Source organism: Oreochromis niloticus, unplaced genomic scaffold (genome assembly GCF_001858045.2).
Source record: "Oreochromis niloticus isolate F11D_XX unplaced genomic scaffold, O_niloticus_UMD_NMBU tig00003695_pilon, whole genome shotgun sequence".
In the NCBI taxonomy this organism is placed as follows: Eukaryota; Metazoa; Chordata; class Actinopteri; order Cichliformes; family Cichlidae; genus Oreochromis; species Oreochromis niloticus.
This window is the reverse complement of record NW_020327930.1, coordinates 1-18,819: the sequence shown is the minus strand read 5'-3', so window position 1 is coordinate 18,819 and position 18,819 is coordinate 1. Positions and strand designations below refer to the sequence as shown.

Below are 18,819 nucleotides of genomic sequence, written 5' to 3'. Positions count from 1 at the left end.
ACTTGAAGTTACGCGAACAACCCTCCAATTTAACTACAGTGTTAACGGTAACTGCATGCTTGCCTAATACCCTAACCCAAGGACTCAATTTAATATTTAACCAGCAGCACAGGCCCTGGTGTGGTGTACATTGCCTCAGCCAGCAGCCCAGGCCCTGTTGGGAAATAGATGGCCTCAACCAGAGCCACAATACCTTGTGTGGTGTAGTTGGCCTCAGCCAGAGCCACTGGCCAAGTGTGTGGTGTAGTTGTCCTCAGCAGCGGCACAGGCCGTGGTGTGGTGCAGGTTGCCTCAGCGGCAACTCAGGACGTGGTGTGGTCTAGGTGGCCTCAACCAGAGCCACAACCCTGGTGTGGTGTAGTGTGCCTCAGCCGCAGCACAGGTCCACAGCCAGAATCACAGGTCCTGGAGTAATTTAGATGACCTATGTAGCAGCCAGAAGGACCGGTGTGGTGCGGATGGCCTCAGCATCAGCACAGGCCTGGTGTGGTGCAGATGGAACCAGCCAGAAGCACAGACCCTGGTGTGGTGTAGATTGCCTCAGCCAGAGCCAGAAACCCTGGTGTGGTGTAGATTGTCTAAGTAGAGCCACAACCCTGGTGTGTGTAGTTGGTCTCGGCAAGGAGCACAGGTCCTCTTGTGATGTGGATGGCCTCAGCCAGCAGCACAGGTCCTGGTGTGATGAATATGGCCTCAGACAGTAGCACAGGCCTGGTGTGGTGTAGTGGCCTCAGCCAGAAGCCACAGGGCCACTGGTGTGGTGGTAGTTGGCCTCAGCCAGCAGCACAGGCCCTGGTGGTGTGCAGGTTGCCTCAGCTGCAACGCAGGCCCCGGTGTGGTGTCGATGGCCTCACCCAGAGCCACAGGCCCTGGTGTGGTGTATTTGGCCTCAGCCTGCACCACAGGCCCTGGTGTAATTTAGATGACCTATGTTAGCAGCATATGCCCCGTTGTGTTGTGGATGGGCCTCACCGGCAGCACAAGACATTGCTGAAAAGCGCCAAAAGAGGAATGTCGTTAATGTGCCTCATTAATGAGCAGCTGCTTTGGGTTTTTCAACACCCTCCTTCTCTGGATCAAAAGCAGTTCAATGACATGAAAAGGTAAAGCTTACAGCACCTGGTTTCCCAGGCAGTCTACCATCCGAGTACTAACCAAGCCAACCTGCTTAGCTTCCGAGATCAGACGAGATCGGGCGTGCTCAGGGGTATGGCCGTAAAGCTGCTGGCCACAGCACAAAGTGTCAATTTATGGAATCAAGTGGTGAGGTGGGCAGTACTTGAAGTTACGCGAACACCCTCCAATTTAACTACAGTGTTAACGGTAACTGCATGCTTGCCTAATACCCTAACCCAAGGACTCAATTTATATTTAACCAGCAGCACAGGCCCTGGTGTGGTGTACATTGCCTCAGCCAGCAGCCCAGGCCCTGTTGGGAAATAGATGGCCTCAACCAGAGCCACAATACCTTGTGTGGTGTAGTTGGCCTCAGCCAGAGCCACTGGCCAAGTGTGTGGTGTAGTTGTCCTCAGCCAGCGGCACAGGCCGTGGTGTGGTGCAGGTTGCCTCAGCGCAACTCAGGACGTGGTGTGGTCTAGGTGGCCTCAACCAGAGCCACAATCCCTGGTGTGGTGTAGTGTGCCTCAGCCAGCAGCACAGGTCACAGCCAGAATCACAGGTCCTGGAGTAATTTAGATGACCTATGTAGCAGCCAGAAGACCGGTGTGGTGCGGATGGCCTCAGCCATCAGCCAGAAGCACAGACCCTGGTGTGGTGTAGATTGCCTCAGCCAGAGCCAGAACCCTGGTGTGGTGTAGTTGGTCTCGGCAAGGAGCACAGGTCCTCTTGTGATGTGGATGGCCTCATCCAGCAGCACAGGCCCTGGTGTGATGAATATGGCCTCAGACAGTAGCACAGGGCCCTGTGTGGTGTAGGTGGCCTCAGGCAGAGCCACTGGCCAAGTGTGTGGTGTAGTTGGCCTCAGCCAGCAGCACAGGCCCTGGTGTGGTGCAGGTTGCCTCAGCTGCAACGCAGGCCCCGGTGTGGTGTCGATGGCCTCACCCAGAGCCACAGGCCCTGGTGTGGTGTATTTGGCCTCAGCCTGCACCACAGGCCCTGGTGTAATTTAGATGACCTATGTTAGCAGCATATGCCCCGTTTGTGTTGTGGATGCCTCACCCGGCAGCACAAGACATTGCTGAAAAGCGCCAAAAGGAATGTCGTTAATGTGCCCTCATTAATGAGCAGCTGCTTTGGGTTTTTCAACACCCTCCTTCTCTGGATCAAAAGCAGTTCAATGACATGAAAAGGTAAAGCTTACAGCACCTGGTATTCCCAGGCAGTCTACCATCCGAGTACTAACCAAGCCCAACCCTGCTTAGCTTCCGAGATCAGACGAGATCGGCGTGCTCAGGGTGGTATGGCCGTAAGCTGCTGGCCACAGCACAAAGTGTCAATTTATGGAATCAAGTGGTGAGGTGGGCAGTACTTGAAGTTACGCGAACAACCCTCCAATTTAACTACAGTGTTAACGGTAACTGCATGCTTGCCTAATACCCTAACCCAAGGACTCAATTTATATTTAACCAGCAGCACAGGCCCTGGTGTGGTGTACATTGCCTCAGCCAGCAGCCCAGGCCCTGTTGGGAAATAGATGGCCTCAACCAGAGCCACAATACCTTGTGTGGTGTAGTTGGCCTCAGCCAGAGCCACTGGCCAAGTGTGTGGTGTAGTTGTCCTCAGCCAGCGGCACAGGCCGTGGTGTGGTGCAGGTTGCCTCAGCGGCAACTCAGGACGTGGTGTGGTCTAGGTGGCCTCAACCAGAGCCACAATCCCTGGTGTGGTGTAGTGTGCCTCAGCCAGCAGCACAGGTCCACAGCCAGAATCACAGGTCCTGGAGTAATTTAGATGACCTATGTAGCAGCAGAAGGACGGTGTGTGCGGATGGCCTCAGCCATCAGCACAGGCCCTGGTGTGGTGCAGATGGAACCAGCCAGAAGCACAGACCCTGGTGTGGTGTAGATTGTCTAAGCTAAAGAGCCACAAACCCTGGTGTGGTGTAGTTGGTCTCGGCAAGGAGCACAGGTCCTCTTGTGATGTGGATGGCCTCAGCCAGCAGCACAGGTCCTGGTGTGATGAATATGGCCTCAGCACACCGTGGTGTAGGTGGCCTCACAGAAGCACAGGACCTGGTGTGGTGTAGGTGGCCTCAGGCAGAGCCACTGGCCAAGTGTGTGGTGTAGTTGGCCTCAGCCAGCAGCACAGGCCCTGGTGTGGTGCAGTTGCCTCAGCTGCAACGCAGGCCCGTGTGGTTCGATGCCTCACCCAGAGCCACAGGCCCTGGTGTGGTTGTATTGGCCTCAGCCTGCACCACAGGCCCTGGGTGTATTTAGATGACCTATGTTAGCAGCATATGCCCCGTGTGTTGTGGATGGCCTCACCGGCAGCACAAGACATTGCTGAAAAGCGCCAAAAGGAATGTCGTTAATGTGCCCTCATTAATGAGCAGCTCTTTGGGTTTTCAACACCCTCCTTCTCTGATCAAAAGCAGTTCAATGACATGAAAAGGTAAAGCTTACAGCACCTGGTATTCCCAGGCAGTCTACCATCCGAGTACTAACCAAGCCCAACCCTGCTTAGCTTCCGAGATCAGACGAGATCGGGCGTGCTCAGGGTGGTATGGCCGTAGCTGCTGGCCACAGCACAAAGTGTCAATTTATGGAATCAAGTGGTGAGGTGGGCAGTACTTGAAGTTACGCGAACAACCCTCCAATTTAACTACAGTGTTAACGTAACTGCATGCTTGCCTAATACCCTAACCCAAGGACTCAATTTATATTTAACCAGCAGCACAGGCCCTGGTGTGGTGTACATTGCCTCAGCCAGCAGCCCAGGCCCTGTTGGGAAATAGATGGCCTCAACCAGAGCCACAATACCTTGTGTGGTGTAGTTGCCTCAGCCAGAGCCACTGGCCAAGTGTGTGTGTGTTCCTCAGCCAGCGGCACAGGCCGTGGGTGTGGTGCAGGTTGCCTCAGCGGCAACTCAGGACGTGGTGTGGTCTAGGTGGCCTCAACCAGAGCCACAATCCCTGGTGTGTGTAGTGTGCCTCAGCCAGCAGCACAGGTCCACAGCCAGAATCACAGGTCCTGGAGTAATTTAGATGACCTATGTAGCAGCCAGAAGGACCGTGTGGTGCGGATGGCCTCAGCCATCAGCACAGGCCCTGGTGTGGTGCAGATGGAACCAGCCAGAAGCACAGACCCTGGTGTGGTGTAGATTGCCTCAGCCAGAGCCAAAACCCTGGTGTGGTGTAGTTGTCTCGGCAAGGAGCACAGGTCCTCTTGTGATGTGGATGGCCTCACCAGCAGCACAGGCCTGGTGTGATGAATATGGCCTCAGACAGTAGCACAGGCCCTGGTGTGTGTAGTGCCTCAGCCAGAGCCAGGACCTGGTGTGGTGTAGGTGGCCTCAGCAGAGCCACTGGCCAAGTGTGTGGTGTAGTTGGCCTCAGCCAGCAGCACAGGCCCTGGTGTGTGCAGTTGCCTCAGCTGCAACGCAGGCCCCGGTGTGGTGTCGATGGCCTCACCCAGAGCCACAGGCCCTGGTGTGGTGTATTTGGCCTCAGCCTGCACCACAGGCCCTGGTGTAATTTAGATGACCTATGTTAGCAGCATATGCCCCGTTGTGTTGTGGATGGCCTCACCCGGCAGCACAAGACATTGCTGAAAAGCGCCAAAAGGAATGTCGTTAATGTGCCCTCATTAATGAGCAGCTGCTTTGGTTTTCTCAACACCCTCCTTCTCTGGATCAAAAGCAGTTCAATGACATGAAAAGGTAAAGCTTACAGCACCTGGTATTCCCAGGCAGTCTACCATCCGAGTACTAACCAAGCCCAACCCTGCTTAGCTTCCGAGATCAGACGAGATCGGGCGTGCTCAGGGTGGTATGGCCGTAAGCTGCTGGCCACAGCACAAAGTGTCAATTTATGGAATCAAGTGTGAGGTGGGCAGTACTTGAAGTTACGCGAACAACCCTCCAATTTAACTACAGTGTTAACGGTAACTGCATGCTTGCCTAATACCCTAACCCAAGGACTCAATTTATATTTAACCAGCAGCACAGGCCCTGGTGTGGTGTACATTGCCTCAGCCAGCAGCCCAGGCCCTGTGGGAAATAGATGGCCTCAACCAGAGCCACAATACCTTGTGTGGTGTAGTTGGCCTCAGCCAGAGCCACTGGCCAAGTGTGTGGTGTAGTTGTCCTCAGCCAGCGGCACAGGCCGTGGTGTGGTGCAGGTTGCCTCAGCGGCAACTCAGGACGTGGTGTGGTCTAGGTGGCCTCAACCAGAGCCACAATCCCTGGTGTGGTGTAGTGTGCCTCAGCCAGCAGCACAGGTCCACAGCCAGAATCACAGGTCCTGGAGTAATTTAGATGACCTATGTAGCAGCCAGAAGGACCGGTGTGGTGCGGATGGCCTCAGCCATCAGCACAGGCCCTGGTGTGGTGCAGATGGAACCAGCCAGAAGCACAGACCCTGGTGTGGTGTAGATTGCCTCAGCCAGAGCCAGAAACCCTGGTGTGGTGTAGTTGGTCTCGGCAAGGAGCACAGGTCCTCTTGTGATGTGGATGGCCTCATCCAGCAGCACAGGCCCTGGTGTGATGAATATGGCCTCAGACAGTAGCACAGGCCTGGTGTGGTGTAGGTGGCCTCAGGCAGAGCCACTGGCCAAGTGTGTGGTGTAGTTGGCCTCAGCCAGCAGCACAGGCCCTGGTGTGGTGCAGGTTGCCTCAGCTGCAACGCAGGCCCCGGTGTGGTGTCGATGGCCTCACCCAGAGCCACAGGCCCTGGTGTGGTGTATTTGGCCTCAGCCTGCACCACAGGCCCTGGTGTAATTTAGATGACCTATGTTAGCAGCATATGCCCCGTTGTGTTGTGGATGGCCTCACCCGGCAGCACAAGACATTGCTGAAAAGCGCCAAAAGGAATGTCGTTAATGTGCCCTCATTAATGAGCAGCTGCTTTGGGTTTTTCAACACCCTCCTTCTCTGGATCAAAAGCAGTTCAATGACATGAAAAGGTAAAGCTTACAGCACCTGGTATTCCCAGGCAGTCTACCATCCGAGTACTAACCAAGCCCAACCCTGCTTAGCTTCCGAGATCAGACGAGATCGGGCGTGCTCAGGGTGGTATGGCCGTAAGCTGCTGGCCACAGCACAAAGTGTCAATTTATGGAATCAAGTGGTGAGGTGGGCAGTACTTGAAGTTACGCGAACAACCCTCCAATTTAACTACAGTGTTAACGGTAACTGCATGCTTGCCTAATACCCTAACCCAAGGACTCAATTTATATTTAACCAGCAGCACAGGCCCTGGTGTGGTGTACATTGCCTCAGCCAGCAGCCCAGGCCCTGTTGGGAAATAGATGGCCTCAACCAGAGCCACAATACCTTGTGTGGTGTAGTTGGCCTCAGCCAGAGCCACTGGCCAAGTGTGTGGTGTAGTTGTCCTCAGCCAGCGGCACAGGCCGTGGTGTGGTGCAGGTTGCCTCAGCGGCAACTCAGGACGTGGTGTGGTCTAGGTGGCCTCAACCAGAGCCACAATCCCTGGTGTGGTGTAGTGTGCCTCAGCCAGCAGCACAGGTCCACAGCCAGAATCACAGGTCCTGGAGTAATTTAGATGACCTATGTAGCAGACAGAAGGACCGGTGTGGTGCGGATGGCCTCAGCCATCAGCACAGGCCCTGGTGTGGTGCAGATGGAAGCAGCCAGAAGCACAGACCCTGGTGTGGTGTAGTTGGTCTCGGCAAGGAGCACAGGTCCTCTTGTGATGTGGATGGCCTCATCCAGCAGCACAGGCCCTGGTGTATGAATATGGCTCAGACAGTAGCACAGGCCTGGTGTGGTGTAGGTGGCCTCAGGCAGAGCCACTGGCCAAGTGTGTGGTGTAGTTGGCCTCAGCCAGCAGCACAGGCCCTGGTGTGGTGCAGGTTGCCTCAGCTGCAACGCAGGCCCCGGTGTGGTGTCGATGGCCTCACCCAGAGCCACAGGCCCTGGTGTGGTGTATTTGGCCTCAGCCTGCACCACAGGCCCTGGTGTAATTTAGATGACCTATGTTAGCAGCATATGCCCCGTTGTGTTGTGGATGGCCTCACCCGGCAGCACAAGACATTGCTGAAAAGCGCCAAAAGGAATGTCGTTAATGTGCCCTCATTAATGAGCAGCTGCTTTGGGTTTTTCAACACCCTCCTTCTCTGGATCAAAAGCAGTTCAATGACATGAAAAGGTAAAGCTTACAGCACCTGGTATTCCCAGGCAGTCTACCATCCGAGTACTAACCAAGCCCAACCCTGCTTAGCTTCCGAGATCAGACGAGATCGGGCGTGCTCAGGGTGGTATGGCCGTAAGCTGCTGGCCACAGCACAAAGTGTCAATTTATGGAATCAAGTGGTGAGGTGGGCAGTACTTGAAGTTACGCGAACAACCCTCCAATTTAACTACAGTGTTAACGGTAACTGCATGCTTGCCTAATACCCTAACCCAAGGACTCAATTTATATTTAACCAGCAGCACAGGCCCTGGTGTGGTGTACATTGCTCAGCCAGCAGCCCAGGCCCTGTTGGGAAATAGATGGCCTCAACCAGAGCCACAATACCTTGTGTGGTGTAGTTGGCCTCAGCCAGAGCCACTGGCCAAGTGTGTGGTGTAGTTGTCCTCAGCCAGCGGCACAGGCCGTGGTGTGGTGCAGGTTGCCTCAGCGGCAACTCAGGACGTGGTGTGGTCTAGGTGGCCTCAACCAGAGCCACAATCCCTGGTGTGGTGTAGTGTGCCTCAGCCAGCAGCACAGGTCCACAGCCAGAATCACAGGTCCTGGAGTAATTTAGATGACCTATGTAGCAGCCAGAAGGACCGGTGTGGTGCGGATGGCCTCAGCCATCAGCACAGGCCCTGGTGTGGTGCAGATGGAACAGCCAGAAGCACAGACCCTGGTGTGGTGTAGATTGCCTCAGCCAGAGCCAGAAACCCTGGTGTGGTGTAGTTGGTCTCGGCAAGGAGCACAGGTCCTCTTGTGATGTGGATGGCCTCACCAGCAGCACAGGCCTGGTGTGATGAATATGGCCTCAGACAGTAGCACAGGCCTGGTGTAGGGCCAGGAAGCCTGGTGGTGTAGGTGGCCTCAGGCAGAGCCACTGGCCAAGTGTGTGGTGTAGTTGGCCTCAGCCAGCAGCACAGGCCCTGGTGTGGTGCAGGTTGCCTCAGCTGCAACGCAGGCCCCGGTGTGGTGTCGATGGCCTCACCCAGAGCCACAGGCCCTGGTGTGGTGTATTTGGCCTCAGCCTGCACCACAGGCCCTGGTGTAATTTAGATGACCTATGTTAGCAGCATATGCCCCGTTGTGTTGTGGATGGCCTCACCCGGCAGCACAAGACATTGCTGAAAAGCGCCAAAAGGAATGTCGTTAATGTGCCCTCATTAATGAGCAGCTGCTTTGGGTTTTTCAACACCCTCCTTCTCTGGATCAAAAGCAGTTCAATGACATGAAAAGGTAAAGCTTACAGCACCTGGTATTCCCAGGCAGTCTACCATCCGAGTACTAACCAAGCCCAACCCTGCTTAGCTTCCGAGATCAGACGAGATCGGGCGTGCTCAGGGTGGTATGGCCGTAAGCTGCTGGCCACAGCACAAAGTGTCAATTTATGGAATCAAGTGGTGAGGTGGGCAGTACTTGAAGTTACGCGAACAACCCTCCAATTTAACTACAGTGTTAACGGTAACTGCATGCTTGCCTAATACCCTAACCCAAGGACTCAATTTATATTTAACCAGCAGCACAGGCCCTGGTGTGGTGTACATTGCCTCAGCCAGCAGCCCAGGCCCTGTTGGGAAATAGATGGCCTCAACCAGAGCCACAATACCTTGTGTGGTGTAGTTGGCCTCAGCCAGAGCCACTGGCCAAGTGTGTGGTGTAGTTGTCCTCAGCCAGCGGCACAGGCCGTGGTGTGGTGCAGGTTGCCTCAGCGGCAACTCAGGACGTGGTGTGGTCTAGGTGGCCTCAACCAGAGCCACAATCCCTGGTGTGGTGTAGTGTGCCTCAGCCAGCAGCACAGGTCCACAGCCAGAATCACAGGTCCTGGAGTAATTTAGATGACCTATGTAGCAGCCAGAAGGACCGGTGTGGTGCGGATGGCCTCAGCCATCAGCACAGGCCCTGGTGTGGTGCAGATGGAACCAGCCAGAAGCACAGACCCTGGTGTGGTGTAGATTGCCTCAGCCAGAGCCACAAACCCTGGTGTGGTGTAGTTGGTCTCGGCAAGGAGCACAGGTCCTCTTGTGATGTGGATGGCCTCATCCAGCAGCACAGGCCCTGGTGTGATGAATATGGCCTCAGACAGTAGCACAGGCCCTGGTGGTGTAGGTGGCCTCAGCAGAGCACAGGACCTGGTGTGGTGTAGGTGGCCTCAGGCAGAGCCACTGGCCAAGTGTGTGGTGTAGTTGGCCTCAGCCAGCAGCACAGGCCCTGGTGTGGTGCAGGTTGCCTCAGCTGCAACGCAGGCCCCGGTGTGGTGTCGATGGCCTCACCCAGAGCCACAGGCCCTGGTGTGGTGTATTTGGCCTCAGCCTGCACCACAGGCCCTGGTGTAATTTAGATGACCTATGTTAGCAGCATATGCCCCGTTGTGTTGTGGATGGCCTCACCCGGCAGCACAAGACATTGCTGAAAAGCGCCAAAAGGAATGTCGTTAATGTGCCCTCATTAATGAGCAGCTGCTTTGGGTTTTTCAACACCCTCCTTCTCTGGATCAAAAGCAGTTCAATGACATGAAAAGGTAAAGCTTACAGCACCTGGTATTCCCAGGCAGTCTACCATCCGAGTACTAACCAAGCCCAACCCTGCTTAGCTTCCGAGATCAGACGAGATCGGCGTGCTCAGGGTGGTATGGCCGTAAGCTGCTGGCCACAGCACAAAGTGTCAATTTATGGAATCAAGTGGTGAGGTGGGCAGTACTTGAAGTTACGCGAACAACCCTCCAATTTAACTACAGTGTTAACGGTAACTGCATGCTTGCCTAATACCCTAACCCAAGGACTCAATTTATATTTAACCAGCAGCACAGGCCCTGGTGTGGTGTACATTGCCTCAGCCAGCAGCCCAGGCCCTGTTGGGAAATAGATGGCCTCAACCAGAGCCACAATACCTTGTGTGGTGTAGTTGGCCTCAGCCAGAGCCACTGGCCAAGTGTGTGGTGTAGTTGTCCTCAGCCAGCGGCACAGGCCGTGGTGTGGTGCAGGTTGCCTCAGCGGCAACTCAGGACGTGGTGTGGTCTAGGTGGCCTCAACCAGAGCCACAATCCCTGGTGTGGTGTAGTGTGCCTCAGCCAGCAGCACAGGTCCACAGCCAGAATCACAGGTCCTGGAGTAATTTAGATGACCTATGTAGCAGCCAGAAGGACCGGTGTGGTGCGGATGGCCTCAGCCATCAGCACAGGCCCTGGTGTGGTGCAGATGGAACCAGCCAGAAGCACAGACCCTGGTGTGGTGTAGATTGCCTCAGCCAGAGCCACAAACCCTGGTGTGGTGTAGTTGGTCTCGGCAAGGAGCACAGGTCCTCTTGTGATGTGGATGGCCTCAGCCAGCAGCACAGGCCTGGTGTGATGAATATGGCCTCAGACAGTAGCACAGGCCCTGGTGTGGTGTAGGTGGCCTCAGCCAGAAGCACAGGACCTGGTGTGGTGTAGGTGGCCTCAGGCAGAGCCACTGGCCAAGTGTGTGGTGTAGTTGGCCTCAGCCAGCAGCACAGGCCCTGGTGTGGTGCAGGTTGCCTCAGCTGCAACGCAGGCCCCGGTGTGGTGTCGATGGCCTCACCCAGAGCCACAGGCCCTGGTGTGGTGTATTTGGCCTCAGCCTGCACCACAGGCCCTGGTGTAATTTAGATGACCTATGTTAGCAGCATATGCCCCGTTGTGTTGTGGATGGCCTCACCCGGCAGCACAAGACATTGCTGAAAAGCGCCAAAAGGAATGTCGTTAATGTGCCCTCATTAATGAGCAGCTGCTTTGGGTTTTTCAACACCCTCCTTCTCTGGATCAAAAGCAGTTCAATGACATGAAAAGGTAAAGCTTACAGCACCTGGTATTCCCAGGCAGTCTACCATCCGAGTACTAACCAAGCCCAACCCTGCTTAGCTTCCGAGATCAGACGAGATCGGGCGTGCTCAGGGTGGTATGGCCGTAAGCTGCTGGCCACAGCACAAAGTGTCAATTTATGGAATCAAGTGGTGAGGTGGGCAGTACTTGAAGTTACGCGAACAACCCTCCAATTTAACTACAGTGTTAACGGTAACTGCATGCTTGCCTAATACCCTAACCCAAGGACTCAATTTATATTTAACCAGCAGCACAGGCCCTGGTGTGGTGTACATTGCCTCAGCCAGCAGCCCAGGCCCTGTTGGGAAATAGATGGCCTCAACCAGAGCCACAATACCTTGTGTGGTGTAGTTGGCCTCAGCCAGAGCCACTGGCCAAGTGTGTGGTGTAGTTGTCCTCAGCCAGCGGCACAGGCCGTGGTGTGGTGCAGGTTGCCTCAGCGGCAACTCAGGACGTGGTGTGGTCTAGGTGGCCTCAACCAGAGCCACAATCCCTGGTGTGGTGTAGTGTGCCTCAGCCAGCAGCACAGGTCCACAGCCAGAATCACAGGTCCTGGAGTAATTTAGATGACCTATGTAGCAGCCAGAAGGACCGGTGTGGTGCGGATGGCCTCAGCCATCAGCACAGGCCCTGGTGTGGTGCAGATGGAACCAGCCAGAAGCACAGACCCTGGTGTGGTGTAGATTGCCTCAGCCAGAGCCACAAACCCTGGTGTGGTGTAGTTGGTCTCGGCAAGGAGCACAGGTCCTCTTGTGATGTGGATGGCCTCAGCCAGCAGCACAGGCCTGGTGTGATGAATATGGCCTCAGACAGTAGCACAGGCCCTGGTGTGGTGTAGGTGGCCTCAGCCAGAAGCACAGGACCTGGTGTGGTGTAGGTGGCCTCAGGCAGAGCCACTGGCCAAGTGTGTGGTGTAGTTGGCCTCAGCCAGCAGCACAGGCCCTGGTGTGGTGCAGGTTGCCTCAGCTGCAACGCAGGCCCCGGTGTGGTGTCGATGGCCTCACCCAGAGCCACAGGCCCTGGTGTGGTGTATTTGGCCTCAGCCTGCACCACAGGCCCTGGTGTAATTTAGATGACCTATGTTAGCAGCATATGCCCCGTTGTGTTGTGGATGGCCTCACCCGGCAGCACAAGACATTGCTGAAAAGCGCCAAAAGGAATGTCGTTAATGTGCCCTCATTAATGAGCAGCTGCTTTGGGTTTTTCAACACCCTCCTTCTCTGGATCAAAAGCAGTTCAATGACATGAAAAGGTAAAGCTTACAGCACCTGGTATTCCCAGGCAGTCTACCATCCGAGTACTAACCAAGCCCAACCCTGCTTAGCTTCCGAGATCAGACGAGATCGGGCGTGCTCAGGGTGGTATGGCCGTAAGCTGCTGGCCACAGCACAAAGTGTCAATTTATGGAATCAAGTGGTGAGGTGGGCAGTACTTGAAGTTACGCGAACAACCCTCCAATTTAACTACAGTGTTAACGGTAACTGCATGCTTGCCTAATACCCTAACCCAAGGACTCAATTTATATTTAACCAGCAGCACAGGCCCTGGTGTGGTGTACATTGCCTCAGCCAGCAGCCCAGGCCCTGTTGGGAAATAGATGGCCTCAACCAGAGCCACAATACCTTGTGTGGTGTAGTTGGCCTCAGCCAGAGCCACTGGCCAAGTGTGTGGTGTAGTTGTCCTCAGCCAGCGGCACAGGCCGTGGTGTGGTGCAGGTTGCCTCAGCGGCAACTCAGGACGTGGTGTGGTCTAGGTGGCCTCAACCAGAGCCACAATCCCTGGTGTGGTGTAGTGTGCCTCAGCCAGCAGCACAGGTCCACAGCCAGAATCACAGGTCCTGGAGTAATTTAGATGACCTATGTAGCAGCCAGAAGGACCGGTGTGGTGCGGATGGCCTCAGCCATCAGCACAGGCCCTGGTGTGGTGCAGATGGAACCAGCCAGAAGCACAGACCCTGGTGTGGTGTAGATTGCCTCAGCCAGAGCCAGAAACCCTGGTGTGGTGTAGTTGTCTAGCAAGAGCCACAACCCTGGTGTGGTGTAGTGTCTCGGCAGGAGCACAGGTCCTCTTGTGATGTGGATGGCCTCAGCCAGCAGCACAGGCCTGGTGTGATGATATGGCCTCAGACAGTAGCACAGGCCTGGTGTGGTGTAGGTGGCCTCAGCAGAGCCACAGGCCATGGTGTGGTGTAGTTGGCCTCAGCCAGCAGCACAGGCCCTGGTGTGGTGCAGGTTGCCTCAGCTGCAACGCAGGCCCCGGTGTGGTGTCGATGGCCTCACCCAGAGCCACAGGCCCTGGTGTGGTGTATTTGGCCTCAGCCTGCACCACAGGCCCTGGTGTAATTTAGATGACCTATGTTAGCAGCATATGCCCCGTTGTGTTGTGGATGGCCTCACCCGGCAGCACAAGACATTGCTGAAAAGCGCCAAAAGGAATGTCGTTAATGTGCCCTCATTAATGAGCAGCTGCTTTGGGTTTTTCAACACCCTCCTTCTCTGGATCAAAAGCAGTTCAATGACATGAAAAGGTAAAGCTTACAGCACCTGGTATTCCCAGGCAGTCTACCATCCGAGTACTAACCAAGCCCAACCCTGCTTAGCTTCCGAGATCAGACGAGATCGGGCGTGCTCAGGGTGGTATGGCCGTAAGCTGCTGGCCACAGCACAAAGTGTCAATTTATGGAATCAAGTGGTGAGGTGGGCAGTACTTGAAGTTACGCGAACAACCCTCCAATTTAACTACAGTGTTAACGGTAACTGCATGCTTGCCTAATACCCTAACCCAAGGACTCAATTTATATTTAACCAGCAGCACAGGCCCTGGTGTGGTGTACATTGCCTCAGCCAGCAGCCCAGGCCCTGTTGGGAAATAGATGGCCTCAACCAGAGCCACAATACCTTGTGTGGTGTAGTTGGCCTCAGCCAGAGCCACTGGCCAAGTGTGTGGTGTAGTTGTCCTCAGCCAGCGGCACAGGCCGTGGTGTGGTGCAGGTTGCCTCAGCGGCAACTCAGGACGTGGTGTGGTCTAGGTGGCCTCAACCAGAGCCACAATCCCTGGTGTGGTGTAGTGTGCCTCAGCCAGCAGCACAGGTCCACAGCCAGAATCACAGGTCCTGGAGTAATTTAGATGACCTATGTAGCAGCCAGAAGGACCGGTGTGGTGCGGATGGCCTCAGCCATCAGCACAGGCCCTGGTGTGGTGCAGATGGAACCAGCCAGAAGCACAGACCCTGGTGTGGTGTAGATTGCCTCAGCCAGAGCCAGAAACCCTGGTGTGGTGTAGTTGGTCTCGGCAAGGAGCACAGGTCCTCTTGTGATGTGGATGGCCTCATCCAGCAGCACAGGCCCTGGTGTGATGAATATGGCCTCAGACAGTAGCACAGGCCTGGTGTGGTGTAGGTGGCCTCAGGCAGAGCCACTGGCCAAGTGTGTGGTGTAGTTGGCCTCAGCCAGCAGCACAGGCCCTGGTGTGGTGCAGGTTGCCTCAGCTGCAACGCAGGCCCCGGTGTGGTGTCGATGGCCTCACCCAGAGCCACAGGCCCTGGTGTGGTGTATTTGGCCTCAGCCTGCACCACAGGCCCTGGTGTAATTTAGATGACCTATGTTAGCAGCATATGCCCCGTTGTGTTGTGGATGGCCTCACCCGGCAGCACAAGACATTGCTGAAAAGCGCCAAAAGGAATGTCGTTAATGTGCCCTCATTAATGAGCAGCTGCTTTGGGTTTTTCAACACCCTCCTTCTCTGGATCAAAAGCAGTTCAATGACATGAAAAGGTAAAGCTTACAGCACCTGGTATTCCCAGGCAGTCTACCATCCGAGTACTAACCAAGCCCAACCCTGCTTAGCTTCCGAGATCAGACGAGATCGGGCGTGCTCAGGGTGGTATGGCCGTAAGCTGCTGGCCACAGCACAAAGTGTCAATTTATGGAATCAAGTGGTGAGGTGGGCAGTACTTGAAGTTACGCGAACAACCCTCCAATTTAACTACAGTGTTAACGGTAACTGCATGCTTGCCTAATACCCTAACCCAAGGACTCAATTTATATTTAACCAGCAGCACAGGCCCTGGTGTGGTGTACATTGCCTCAGCCAGCAGCCCAGGCCCTGTTGGGAAATAGATGGCCTCAACCAGAGCCACAATACCTTGTGTGGTGTAGTTGGCCTCAGCCAGAGCCACTGGCCAAGTGTGTGGTGTAGTTGTCCTCAGCCAGCGGCACAGGCCGTGGTGTGGTGCAGGTTGCCTCAGCGGCAACTCAGGACGTGGTGTGGTCTAGGTGGCCTCAACCAGAGCCACAATCCCTGGTGTGGTGTAGTGTGCCTCAGCCAGCAGCACAGGTCCACAGCCAGAATCACAGGTCCTGGAGTAATTTAGATGACCTATGTAGCAGCCAGAAGGACCGGTGTGGTGCGGATGGCCTCAGCCATCAGCACAGGCCCTGGTGTGGTGCAGATGGAACCAGCCAGAAGCACAGACCCTGGTGTGGTGTAGATTGCCTCAGCCAGAGCCACAAACCCTGGTGTGGTGTAGTTGGTCTCGGCAAGGAGCACAGGTCCTCTTGTGATGTGGATGGCCTCATCCAGCAGCACAGGCCCTGGTGTGATGAATATGGCCTCAGACAGTAGCACAGGCCTGGTGTGGTGTAGGTGGCCTCAGGCAGAGCCACTGGCCAAGTGTGTGGTGTAGTTGGCCTCAGCCAGCAGCACAGGCCCTGGTGTGGTGCAGGTTGCCTCAGCTGCAACGCAGGCCCCGGTGTGGTGTCGATGGCCTCACCCAGAGCCACAGGCCCTGGTGTGGTGTATTTGGCCTCAGCCTGCACCACAGGCCCTGGTGTAATTTAGATGACCTATGTTAGCAGCATATGCCCCGTTGTGTTGTGGATGGCCTCACCCGGCAGCATTAGCAGACATTGCTGAAAAGCGCCAAAAGGAATGTCGTTAATGTGCCCTCATTAATGAGCAGCTGCTTTGGGTTTTTCAACACCCTCCTTCTCTGGATCAAAAGCAGTTCAATGACATGAAAAGGTAAAGCTTACAGCACCTGGTATTCCCAGGCAGTCTACCATCCGAGTACTAACCAAGCCCAACCCTGCTTAGCTTCCGAGATCAGACGAGATCGGGCGTGCTCAGGGTGGTATGGCCGTAAGCTGCTGGCCACAGCACAAAGTGTCAATTTATGGAATCAAGTGGTGAGGTGGGCAGTACTTGAAGTTACGCGAACAACCCTCCAATTTAACTACAGTGTTAACGGTAACTGCATGCTTGCCTAATACCCTAACCCAAGGACTCAATTTATATTTAACCAGCAGCACAGGCCCTGGTGTGGTGTACATTGCCTCAGCCAGCAGCCCAGGCCCTGTTGGGAAATAGATGGCCTCAACCAGAGCCACAATACCTTGTGTGGTGTAGTTGGCCTCAGCCAGAGCCACTGGCCAAGTGTGTGGTGTAGTTGTCCTCAGCCAGCGGCACAGGCCGTGGTGTGGTGCAGGTTGCCTCAGCGGCAACTCAGGACGTGGTGTGGTCTAGGTGGCCTCAACCAGAGCCACAATCCCTGGTGTGGTGTAGTGTGCCTCAGCCAGCAGCACAGGTCCACAGCCAGATCACAGGTCCTGGAGTAATTAGATACCTATGTAGCAGCAGAAGGACCGGTGTGGTGCGGATGCCTCAGCCATCAGCACAGGCCTGGTGTGGTGAGATGAAGCAGCCAGAGCACAGACCTGGTGTGGTGTAGTGGTCTCGGCAGGAGCACAGGTCTCTTGTGATGTGGATGCCTCATCCAGCAGCACAGGCCTGTGTATGAATATGGCTCAGACAGTAGACAGGGCTGGTGTGGTGTAGGTGGCCTCAGGCAGAGCCACTGGCCAAGTGTGTGGTGTAGTTGGCCTCAGCCAGCAGCACAGGCCCTGGTGTGGTGCAGGTTGCCTCAGCTGCAACGCAGGCCCCGGTGTGGTGTCGATGGCCTCACCCAGAGCCACAGGCCCTGGTGTGGTGTATTTGGCCTCAGCCTGCACCACAGGCCCTGGTGTAATTTAGATGACCTATGTTAGCAGCATATGCCCCGTTGTGTTGTGGATGGCCTCACCCGGCAGCACAAGACATTGCTGAAAAGCGCCAAAAGGAATGTCGTTAATGTGCCCTCATTAATGAGCAGCTGCTTTGGGTTTTTCAACACCCTCCTTCTCTGGATCAAAAGCAGTTCAATGACATGAAAAGGTAAAGCTTACAGCACCTGGTATTCCCAGGCAGTCTACCATCCGAGTACTAACCAAGCCCAACCCTGCTTAGCTTCCGAGATCAGACGAGATCGGGCGTGCTCAGGGTGGTATGGCCGTAAGCTGCTGGCCACAGCACAAAGTGTCAATTTATGGAATCAAGTGGTGAGGTGGGCAGTACTTGAAGTTACGCGAAAACCTCCAATTTAACTACAGTGTTAACGGTAACTGCATGCTTGCCTAATACCCTAACCAAGGACTCAATTTTATTTAACCAGCAGCACAGGCCCTGGTGTGGTGTACATTGTCTCAGCCAGCAGCCCAGGCCTGTTGGGAAATAGATGGCCTCAACCAGAGCCACAATACCTTGTGTGGTGTAGTTGGCCTCAGCCAGAGCCACTGGCCAAGTGTGTGGTGTAGTTGTCCTCAGCCAGCGGCACAGGCGTGGTGTGGTGCAGGTTGCCTCAGCGGCAACTCAGGACGTGGTGTGGTCTAGGTGGCCTCAACCAGAGCCACAATCCCTGGTGTGGTGTAGTGTGCCTCAGCCAGCAGCACAGGTCCACAGCCAGAATCACAGGTCCTGGAGTAATTTAGATGACCTATGTAGCAGCCAGAAGGACCGGTGTGGTGCGGATGCCTCAGCCATCAGCACAGGCCCTGGTGTGGTGCAGATGGAACCAGCCAAGCACAGACCCTGGTGTGGTGTAGATTGCCTCAGCCAGAGCCAAACCCTGGTGTGGTGTAGTGGTCTCGGCAAGGAGCACAGGTCCCTTGTGATGTGGATGGCCTCATCCAGCAGCACAGGCCCTGGTGTTGATGAATATGGCCTCAGACAGTAGCACAGGCCCTGGTGTGGTGTAGGTGGCCTCAGGGCAGAGCTGGCCAAGTGTGTGGTGTAGTTGGCCTCAGCCAGCAGCACAGGCCCTGGGTGGTGCAGGTTGCCTCAGCTGCAACGCAGGCCCCGGTGTGGTGTCGATGGCCTCACCCAGAGCCACCCCTGGTGTGGTGTATTTGGCCTCAGCCTGCACCACAGGCCCTGGTGTAATTTAGATGACCTATGTTAGCAGCATATGCCCGTTGTGTTGTGGGATGGCCTCACCCGGCAGGCACAGACATTGCTGAAAAGCGCCAAAAGGAATGTCGTTAATGTGCCCTCATTAATGAGCAGCTGCTTTGGGTTTTCAACACCCTCCTTTCTGGATCAAAGCAGTTCAATGACATGAAAAGGTAAAGCTTACAGCACCTGGTATTCCAGGCAGTCTACATCCGAGTACTAACCAAGCCCAACCCTGCTTAGCTTCCGAGATCAGACGAGATCGGGCGTGCTCAGGGTGGTATGGCCGTAAGCTGCTGGCCACAGCACAAGTGTCAATTTATGGAATCAAAGTGGTGAGGTGGCAGTACTTGAAGTTAGCGAACAACCCTCCAATTTAACTACAGTGTTAACGTAACTGCATGCTTGCCTAATA

At 55.1% G+C, this 18,819-nt stretch overlaps 12 non-coding genes and 3 pseudogenes across 12 annotated transcripts; all 15 read right to left on the bottom strand.

Moving 5' to 3' along the window:
- Positions 1-1,107: 1,107 nt before the first annotated feature.
- Positions 1,108-1,221, bottom strand: LOC112845235 (uncharacterized; annotated as a pseudogene).
- A 1,092-nt stretch (positions 1,222-2,313) lies between these two features.
- On the bottom strand, positions 2,314-2,431 carry LOC112845232 (5S ribosomal RNA). The gene has a single exon (XR_003218023.1). It is a non-coding gene; the product is annotated as a 5S ribosomal RNA (ribosomal RNA).
- Positions 2,432-3,571: 1,140 nt separating this feature from the next.
- On the bottom strand, positions 3,572-3,689 carry LOC112845233 (uncharacterized; annotated as a pseudogene).
- Positions 3,690-4,837: 1,148 nt separating this feature from the next.
- On the bottom strand, positions 4,838-4,956 carry LOC112845230 (5S ribosomal RNA). The gene has a single exon (XR_003218021.1). It is a non-coding gene; the product is annotated as a 5S ribosomal RNA (ribosomal RNA).
- Positions 4,957-6,081: 1,125 nt separating this feature from the next.
- On the bottom strand, positions 6,082-6,200 carry LOC112845229 (5S ribosomal RNA). The gene has a single exon (XR_003218020.1). It is a non-coding gene; the product is annotated as a 5S ribosomal RNA (ribosomal RNA).
- A 1,086-nt stretch (positions 6,201-7,286) lies between these two features.
- LOC112845228 (5S ribosomal RNA) lies at positions 7,287-7,405 on the bottom strand. Its single transcript, XR_003218019.1, has one exon. It is a non-coding gene; the product is annotated as a 5S ribosomal RNA (ribosomal RNA).
- Positions 7,406-8,546: 1,141 nt separating this feature from the next.
- Positions 8,547-8,665, bottom strand: LOC112845227 (5S ribosomal RNA). The gene has a single exon (XR_003218018.1). It is a non-coding gene; the product is annotated as a 5S ribosomal RNA (ribosomal RNA).
- Positions 8,666-9,828: 1,163 nt separating this feature from the next.
- Positions 9,829-9,946, bottom strand: LOC112845231 (5S ribosomal RNA). The gene has a single exon (XR_003218022.1). It is a non-coding gene; the product is annotated as a 5S ribosomal RNA (ribosomal RNA).
- A 1,166-nt stretch (positions 9,947-11,112) lies between these two features.
- Positions 11,113-11,231, bottom strand: LOC112845226 (5S ribosomal RNA). The gene has a single exon (XR_003218017.1). It is a non-coding gene; the product is annotated as a 5S ribosomal RNA (ribosomal RNA).
- A 1,166-nt stretch (positions 11,232-12,397) lies between these two features.
- On the bottom strand, positions 12,398-12,516 carry LOC112845239 (5S ribosomal RNA). The gene has a single exon (XR_003218027.1). It is a non-coding gene; the product is annotated as a 5S ribosomal RNA (ribosomal RNA).
- Positions 12,517-13,672: 1,156 nt separating this feature from the next.
- LOC112845238 (5S ribosomal RNA) lies at positions 13,673-13,791 on the bottom strand. The gene has a single exon (XR_003218026.1). It is a non-coding gene; the product is annotated as a 5S ribosomal RNA (ribosomal RNA).
- Positions 13,792-14,918: 1,127 nt separating this feature from the next.
- On the bottom strand, positions 14,919-15,037 carry LOC112845237 (5S ribosomal RNA). Its single transcript, XR_003218025.1, has one exon. It is a non-coding gene; the product is annotated as a 5S ribosomal RNA (ribosomal RNA).
- Positions 15,038-16,167: 1,130 nt separating this feature from the next.
- Positions 16,168-16,286, bottom strand: LOC112845236 (5S ribosomal RNA). Its single transcript, XR_003218024.1, has one exon. It is a non-coding gene; the product is annotated as a 5S ribosomal RNA (ribosomal RNA).
- A 1,069-nt stretch (positions 16,287-17,355) lies between these two features.
- Positions 17,356-17,474, bottom strand: LOC112845225 (5S ribosomal RNA). Its single transcript, XR_003218016.1, has one exon. It is a non-coding gene; the product is annotated as a 5S ribosomal RNA (ribosomal RNA).
- A 1,107-nt stretch (positions 17,475-18,581) lies between these two features.
- LOC112845234 (uncharacterized) lies at positions 18,582-18,698 on the bottom strand (annotated as a pseudogene).
- Between the last annotated feature and the right edge of the window lie 121 nt (positions 18,699-18,819).